The sequence below is a fragment of the Pelophylax lessonae genome, assembly GCF_965119305.1.
Source record: "Pelophylax lessonae genome assembly, chromosome: 6".
Taxonomy (NCBI): Eukaryota; Metazoa; Chordata; class Amphibia; order Anura; family Ranidae; genus Pelophylax; species Pelophylax lessonae.
The window spans coordinates 35,538,289-35,546,055 of record NC_138773.1 but is presented as its reverse complement, the minus strand read 5'-3'; positions in this window follow the sequence as shown (position 1 = coordinate 35,546,055).

Here is a 7,767-nt window from a genome sequence, read left to right as displayed (position 1 = left end):
CTGCAAAGTGTGGCGTGCATTTATATTCAGCTCCCCTGTTTTCCAATATCCCTTTGGGATTATTAAAGTATTCTGTATACTTTGTAGAACCGCCTTTCCCTGCAATTACAGCTGCATGTCTTTTTGGGGATGTCTCTACCAGCTTTGCACATCTAGAGTCAAATATTTGCCCATTTTTCTTTGCAAAATAGCTCAAGTGCTGTCAGATTGGATGGAGAGCTTCTGTGAACAGAAATTTCCAAGTCTTGCTACAGATTCTCAATTGGATTTAGGTCTGGACTGTGACTGGGCCATTCTAAAACATGAATATGCTTTGATGTAAACCATTCCATTGTAGCTCTGGCTGTATGTTTAGGGTCATGTCCTGCTGGAAGATAAACCTCCACCCCAGTCTCAAGTCTTCTTCTAAGATTGCCCTGTATTTGGCTCCATCCATCTTCCCATCAACTCAGACCAGCTTCCCTGTCCCTGCTGAAGAAAACATCCCTTACAACACGATGCTGCCACCACTATGTTTCACAGTGGGGATGGTATGTTCAGGGTGATGTGCAGTGTTAGTTTTCCACCACACATAGCGTTTTGTTTTTAGGCCAAAAAGTTCAATTTTGGTCTCATCTGACCAGAGCACCTTCTTTTACATGTTTCAGGGTTCATACACATTTTTACCAATAAAATTCCATGACTTTTCCATGACTTCACGTAAATATTCATGACCTAAAGTTTCATGAAATGTCTATGTATGCATGTTAAATAAGAAGAAAATCCATGTCACACCCAGCATATTTTTACTAAAATAAATGACAATCTTTGTAGTGTACAGTACCTCTGCAGTTAGGGTTTCGTTTCTGGATACAGCGTGACTCAAAATGGTCCCTTGTTTTCCAGTGGATGAGATGGAAGCACCGCTGCCGCAGCTAGGAGCCGGTGTCACTTCAGGCGCACGGGTGAAAAATCCAGCGATCGGATCAGGGCCGGTGCTGGACTATTTTACGCCCTAGGCAAGACCAGCCACTTGCGCCCCCCCCCCCCCAAAAAAAAATAAACAAAAAAGGGAAGGGGTTAAAAACTCCTCTGTCATACCCAGTGACCCTGATCTGATGGTTCCTCCATGTTATGCTGTCGTACCCAGTGACCCCCATATTTCTCCATGTCACACCTGGGGACCCTGATGTCCCTCTGTCACACCCAGGGACCCTGATGTTTTTCCATGTCACATCCTGGGACCCCAATATTTCTCCATATCATGCTGTCATACCCACTGACCCCAATGTTCCTCCATGCCACACCCAGGGATCCCCGTGTTCCTCCATGTCATGCTGTCATACACAGTGAGCCCAATGTTCCTCTTTGTCACAATGCCTCTATGTCTATGTTTTTCCATGTCACACCTGGGGACCTCAATCCCCCATGGCACACCCATGGACCCCATTTCCTCATGGCACACCTGGTGACCCCAAACCCCTGTTACACCCAGTGACCCCTATCCCCCATGTCACACCTGGTGACTCCGATCCCTTTGGCACACCTGGTGACCCTGATACCCTTTCACACCAGGGATCCTCCATGTCACACCCAGGGACCCTGATCCCCTGTTCTGGGTACACTCACTGGCCCGCACTCTGCCCTCCTTCACCATAATTCCTTTTCTCAGGATGCTCCTCTCCTGGACCACAGTGCTCACCACAGCTCCAACTGGCTACTGGTGGAGGGAGAAGCAGCAGTCAGAGAAATCTGCACGTCCTTCATCACCAACCTCTTCAGACCATTCTGGTGCTTAGTCGCTTCTGCTTCAGCAAAGGTGTCATCCTCCAGTGCCGAGCTCCGGCTCAGGTTCAGCTCTCCTCCACTCTCCAGCCGGACACCCCCCCCCCAGCGCGGCGATGCAGGCGGCCCGGCGGACACCCCCCAGTGCAGCCTGACACCCCCCAGTGTGGCGATGCGGACAGCCCGGCGGACACCGGCCTGACACCCCCCCCCCCCCACTGTGGCCTGACTCCCCCCAGTGCGGCGATCCGGGTGGCCCGGCTGACCCCCCCCAGTGCGTGTGCGACCCCCTCCCCCCGCTGGTATGCCCCTGGGAGCGGGACAGTATGGTACGCCCCTAGGAGCAGGACAGTAAGTGCACTATTTCTTGGTTTCAGGTTTAGACGGATTAATCCGCCGCAGAGTTCCCTGCCTGTCACGGTCTATTCATATTGAAGAGGCCAGTGACCAGGCTTCAGCTGTGCAGTGCGCTGCGGCTGATTAATCCGCCTAACCCGAAACAGAGAAAATAGTCCACTTACTGTCCCCCGCTCCCACAGAATACAGGGGGCAGTTTCTAAATTAAATAGTTGCACAAAATTCCATGACTTTTCCAAAACTTAGTGGGGTTTACTCATTTTCCATAACTTTTCCAGGCCTGGAAAGTGTCATGTCAAAATCCCATGACTTTTCCAGGATTTTCATGACCGTATGAACCCTGATGTTTGCTGTGTCCCCCACATGACTTCTCCCAAACTGCAAACAGGACTTCTTATGTTTTCCTCTTGCCACTCTTCCATAAAGGGCAGATTTGTGGAACACACGACTAATAGTTATCCTGTGGACAGATTCCCCAACCTGAGCTGTGGATCTTTGCAGCTCCTCCAGAGTTACCATGGCCCTCTTCGCTGCTTCTCTGATTAAAGGGATTGTAAAGCCAGAAGTTTTTTTTTTTATCTTAATGCATTCTATGCAATAAATTAAAAAAAAAAAAAACCTTCTGCCTTTACAATCCCTTTAATCTTAATGGGGATTGTAAAAAACTTTCTGTGTGCAGCAGCCCTCCTTAGCCCCCCAAATTACCTGAGCCCATCTTTATCCAGCGATGTTGCAGGAGTGTCTAAGTTGCCTGGGACTCCTCTCCTCATTGGCTGAAAGAGCAGCTTGGCGTGACTAGCTCCCGCTGCTGTCAAGCAAAATCATTCATCCAATCAGGAGAGAGAGGGGTGGGGCTGGGTTGCAGTTCGGTGTCTGAATGGACACAGGGAGCTGTGACTTGGCTCGAGTGCCCCCAAAGCAAGCTGCTTGCTGTGGGGGCACTTAACGGGAGGGAGGGGCCAGGAGAGCCAAAGAGGGACCCAAGAAGAGGGGGATCTGGGCTGCTCTGTGAAAAACCAACTGCACAGAGGAGGTAAGTATGACATGTTTATTAAAAAAACAAGTCTTTACAATCACTTTAATGCTCTCCTTGCCCGGCCGGTCAGTTTAGGTGGACGGCCATGTCTTGCTAGGTTTGCAGTTGTGCCATACTCTTTCCATTTTCAGATGATGGATTGAACAGCGCTCTGTGAGATACTCAAAGCTTGGGATATATTTTTTTATAACCTAACCCTGCTTTAAACTTCTCCACAACTTTATCCCTGACCTGTCTGGTGTGTTACACACAGGTGGACTCTATTTATTAATTAGGTGACTTCTGAAGGATATTGGTTCCACTAGGATTTTAGTTAGAGGTATTAGGCCCCTTTCACACAGGCGGACCGTTCAGATCTGCCTGTCCATTTTTTTGGCGGATCTGAACGGTCCCCCCATGCATCTCTATGGGGGATCGGATGTCAACGTCAAATCTGGACAGATGGTAAACCTATTTTCCATCCGTCCAGCGGATCGGATCGGATGAGAACGGACCTACGGTCCGTTCCTATCCGATTTCCCCCATAGAGATGCATGGGGAACCGACAGCTGTGTCTCTGCACACAGCGCGGAGACACAGCTGTCATCCTCCTGCTCAGCGGGGGAACAGCGGCTCGATCCCCCGCTGAGAAAAACAGAATCCGTCCCATGGACGGATAGTGTGAAAGGGGCCTTAGAGTAAAGGGGGGTGAATACAAATGCACCCCACACTTTTCACAGGTTTGTAAAAAAAATTGAAAACCATTTATCATTTTCCTTCCACTTCACAATTATGTGCCACTTTGTGTCGGTATATCACATAAAATCCCAATAAAATACATTTACATTTTTGGTTGTAACATGACAAAATGTGGAAAATTTAAAAGGGGTATGAATACTTATTCAAGGCTCTGTACATGGTCACATACCTTCTGGCATGTGCAATTGAGGTGGTTATGTGGTGTTTTACATGTGTGTGGATGTAATCATTTCTCATACCCCTGAATGTTTTGATCCTTGAGATGCACGTCCAAGAGTCTTTTTAAACGTAGCCATACTCCCCGCAGTTACTACTATTAGCAGGGAATTCCACAGCCTTGTAGCCCTTACAGTAAAGAACCCCCTGCGTAGCCTGAGGTTAAATCTCTTCTCCTCTAAACGCATTGTATGGCCTCGTGTCTCATGCATTCCTTGCAACTGAATAGTTTTTTTTTCTATGCTGAGATCACCGTTGAGGTATTTTTAAATCGCTATCATGTCCCCTCTCAGGCGTCTTCTCCAGGCTGAATAAATCAAGCGCTTCTAAACGCTCTTCGTAATTAAGGTCCTCTAATCCCCTAATAAGTTTTGTTGCCCTTCTCTGTACTCTGAAAAATGGAAAAAAGAAGCAGCGTTGACTTTGCAGGCACTGGATACTTAAAAATAACATTTTATTAAATAATACATCTAAAATCAATAGAGGTCACAGAAGACATATGGCAGTAGTATATCCCATGTATAAAGGGAAATGTAAAAATGCAAAAACAACGAATGAGTAATTACATTGTTGGTAAATGGTGGACAGCTATACAACAGTAACAGTATATTTAAATGATACTTCACATCGAAGCGATCCTAACCGCAGGTGACAGGGAGATATGCTGTCTTCCGAGGAAGATCGGGCGATGTGTTTAACAATAGATCTTAGAGTTCCGTTGAGCCACAGTGCTCGACATGTTTCGCCTTAAGCTTCCTCTAGGAGCTAATGGATCAATGTTCTGTATCCACCCATCCGGGGAGGGTGTTTGCTTTGGGATCAGAAGTTGCTTGAGGGTTATATTATTGGCCCTACCAGATATTTTGAGTACCCGTATTCGTTATGACGAGTACTCTGTCCTATTAAAGATTAATTGGTTGGCACACCGGCTGATGTGCTTTATGCTAATCCTTGCTGGTTTATGACGCTTGGCTGCGTATGTACCTTTTTACCCATTGTTATTGATGACTCTGATCCTCCATACACCTTCCCTGCTGGTTACTAATTAAGCTTTTTACCTACATCGTCATTGCTTGCTGATTATATACAGAACATTGATCCATTAGCTCCTAGAGGAAGCTTAAGGCGAAACATGCCGAGCACTATGGCTCAACGGAACTCTACGATCTACTGCTAAACACATCGCCCGATCTTCCCGGGAAGACAGCATATCTCCCTGTCACCTGCGGTTAGGATCGCTTCGATGTAAAGTATCATTTAAATATACTGTTACTGTTGTTGTATAACTGTCCACCATTTACCAACAATGTAATTACTCATTCGTTGTTTTTGCATTTTTATGTTTCCCTTTATACATGGGATATACTACTGCTATATGTCTTCTGTGACCTCTATTGATGATTTTAGATGTATTATTTAATAAAATGTTATTTTTAAGTATCCAGTGCCTGCAAAGTCCACACTTCTTCTTTTTTCCATTTTTCTGACTTTCATTAGGATGTGGCACTTATTACCCCATTTATACGCCCAGGTTACTGCTATCTGGGAGCGTATTTACTGGTTTCTCTTCTCTGTACTCTCTCCGGTTCCAGCACATCCCTCCTGAGGACTGGCGACCAGAACTGAACAGAATACTCCAGATGTGGTCGGACCAGAGTTTTATAAAGTGGTAGGATTATAGTTTTATCTATAAGTATATAGGATTATTATAGGATTATCCCTTAAATTTTGGTGGAGGTATATCGTTGAAGAATTTGTTTTTGTATTCCTTTTTTAGCACAGGGACATTGGGAAAGTTATGGAACTTTTTTTTTTTTTGATTCTTCGGGTTTCAATGGAAGGCTACTTAGCAACTTATTTGATCATTTCGTGCTGTGTATATAGATCTTGTAGCACTGCGCTTTTTATTTTTTGTTGATTTGGTTTCATAGCTCTTAGTGCTAGCTGGTCCTTTTTTACTTTTAGGTGTGGAGTTATTCTTTCTATATTATGTTTAACCTCTTGGTGATCACCCAACGCATACCCAACGCATATATCCACAACCCACATGCTGCTGCACATATGCGTCAATGGTGCACCGCTGTGTGTCGAGAGCATGCTCAGAGCACACTGATAAAGCCACACGGACAGCCCCCAATCATTGTTGACAATTGGGAACTGGTGGGAGTGGCTAAAGATCATGTTACTTCTGACATTACAGTGGTCACATGATCAGGAGCTCTGCCTCCATTGTTCAGAATCCCTTAAAGATCCATTAGGAAGCATCAGTAAGAGATTAACAGACTAGAAGGGAGCAAATTAGAAACATTCATAGTTTGGCTTATACAACCTTGAAGTTTTAACATCTTCTGCATCACCAGACCATGAACTACACGATTAAATACACCAACGAGCCACAACGGAAAATAAGTTATTTATTGTCTTGTACAAAAGCTCTATATGAACATGATAACATTACTAGGCTCACTTTTTCATAACGGTGCTTTTAAAAGAGAACCTGTCATTTAAAGTGGCAGCCTTGATAAGATATAGGCCAATTTTGCAAACTACGCAGCCTGTCGCCCCAGGAGGAACCAGTGATTGTGGCAAAAGGTGATGTAGCACCAGTTCCTTCTTGAACGACAGGTCAACAATTGCGCCAACCTACAAAAAGTCCACTGTGATATACATTAGACAGGTACATTTCAGGATAGAGATGGAGTGTAAACAAGACTGCCCCCTACTGACCCAACACACAATACTGGCAGTTATAGGAAGAGGAGGGGAAACATTCACAGTGATTCTAGTCTTGTAACAATAAAAGTAAAGGCACTGCAGTGGGGGCATCTTGTCTCTGGATTGCTCAGATGTATACATGACTTATAAATAAAATGGTCATTAAGACGCTTGTTGCTGGCATTGAACAACAGAATAAAATGTAAACCCCACACAGGTCAATGCTACTATATGTAGTAATCAAACCATAGGAAAATATAATTTATGAAAAAATATACACGGTGCAGTATGAGATGTACCTTACAAAGTAGCTACAGAACGGAGTGCTTTGTTCACAATGAATGCCTTCTTATTAGGATAGCACCAAAGTCTGTGACAGTCTATGGCAGCATTTCTCAACCTTTTTTTTACCATGAAGGAACCATTGAAACATTTTTTAGGTCTTGGGAAACCCCAGCTAAAACCAGTTCATAGGGGGTCAGTGAGAAGAATGCCCCTTACATTGACGGTCAGTGGGAAGAATGACCCTTACATTAGCGGTCAGTGGGAAAAAAAATGTTCCTTACATTGGCGGTCAGTGGGAAGAATGACCCTTACATTGACGGTCAGTGGGAAGAATGACCCTTACATTGACGGTCAGTCGGAAGAATGACCCTTACATTGACGGTCAGTGGGAAGAATGACCCTTACATTGACGGTCAGTGGGAAGAATGACCCTTACATTGACGGTCAGTGGGAAGAATGACCCTTACATTAGCGGTCAGTGGGAAGAAATGTCCCTTATATTGGCCTTTAGTGGGAAGAATGTCCCTTACATTGGCAGTCAGTGGGAAGAATGTCCCTTACATTGGCGGTCAGTGGGAAGAATGACCCCCTTACATTGGTGGTCAGTGGGAAGAATGTTCCTTACATTGGTGGTCAGTGGGAAGTATGCCCCTTAC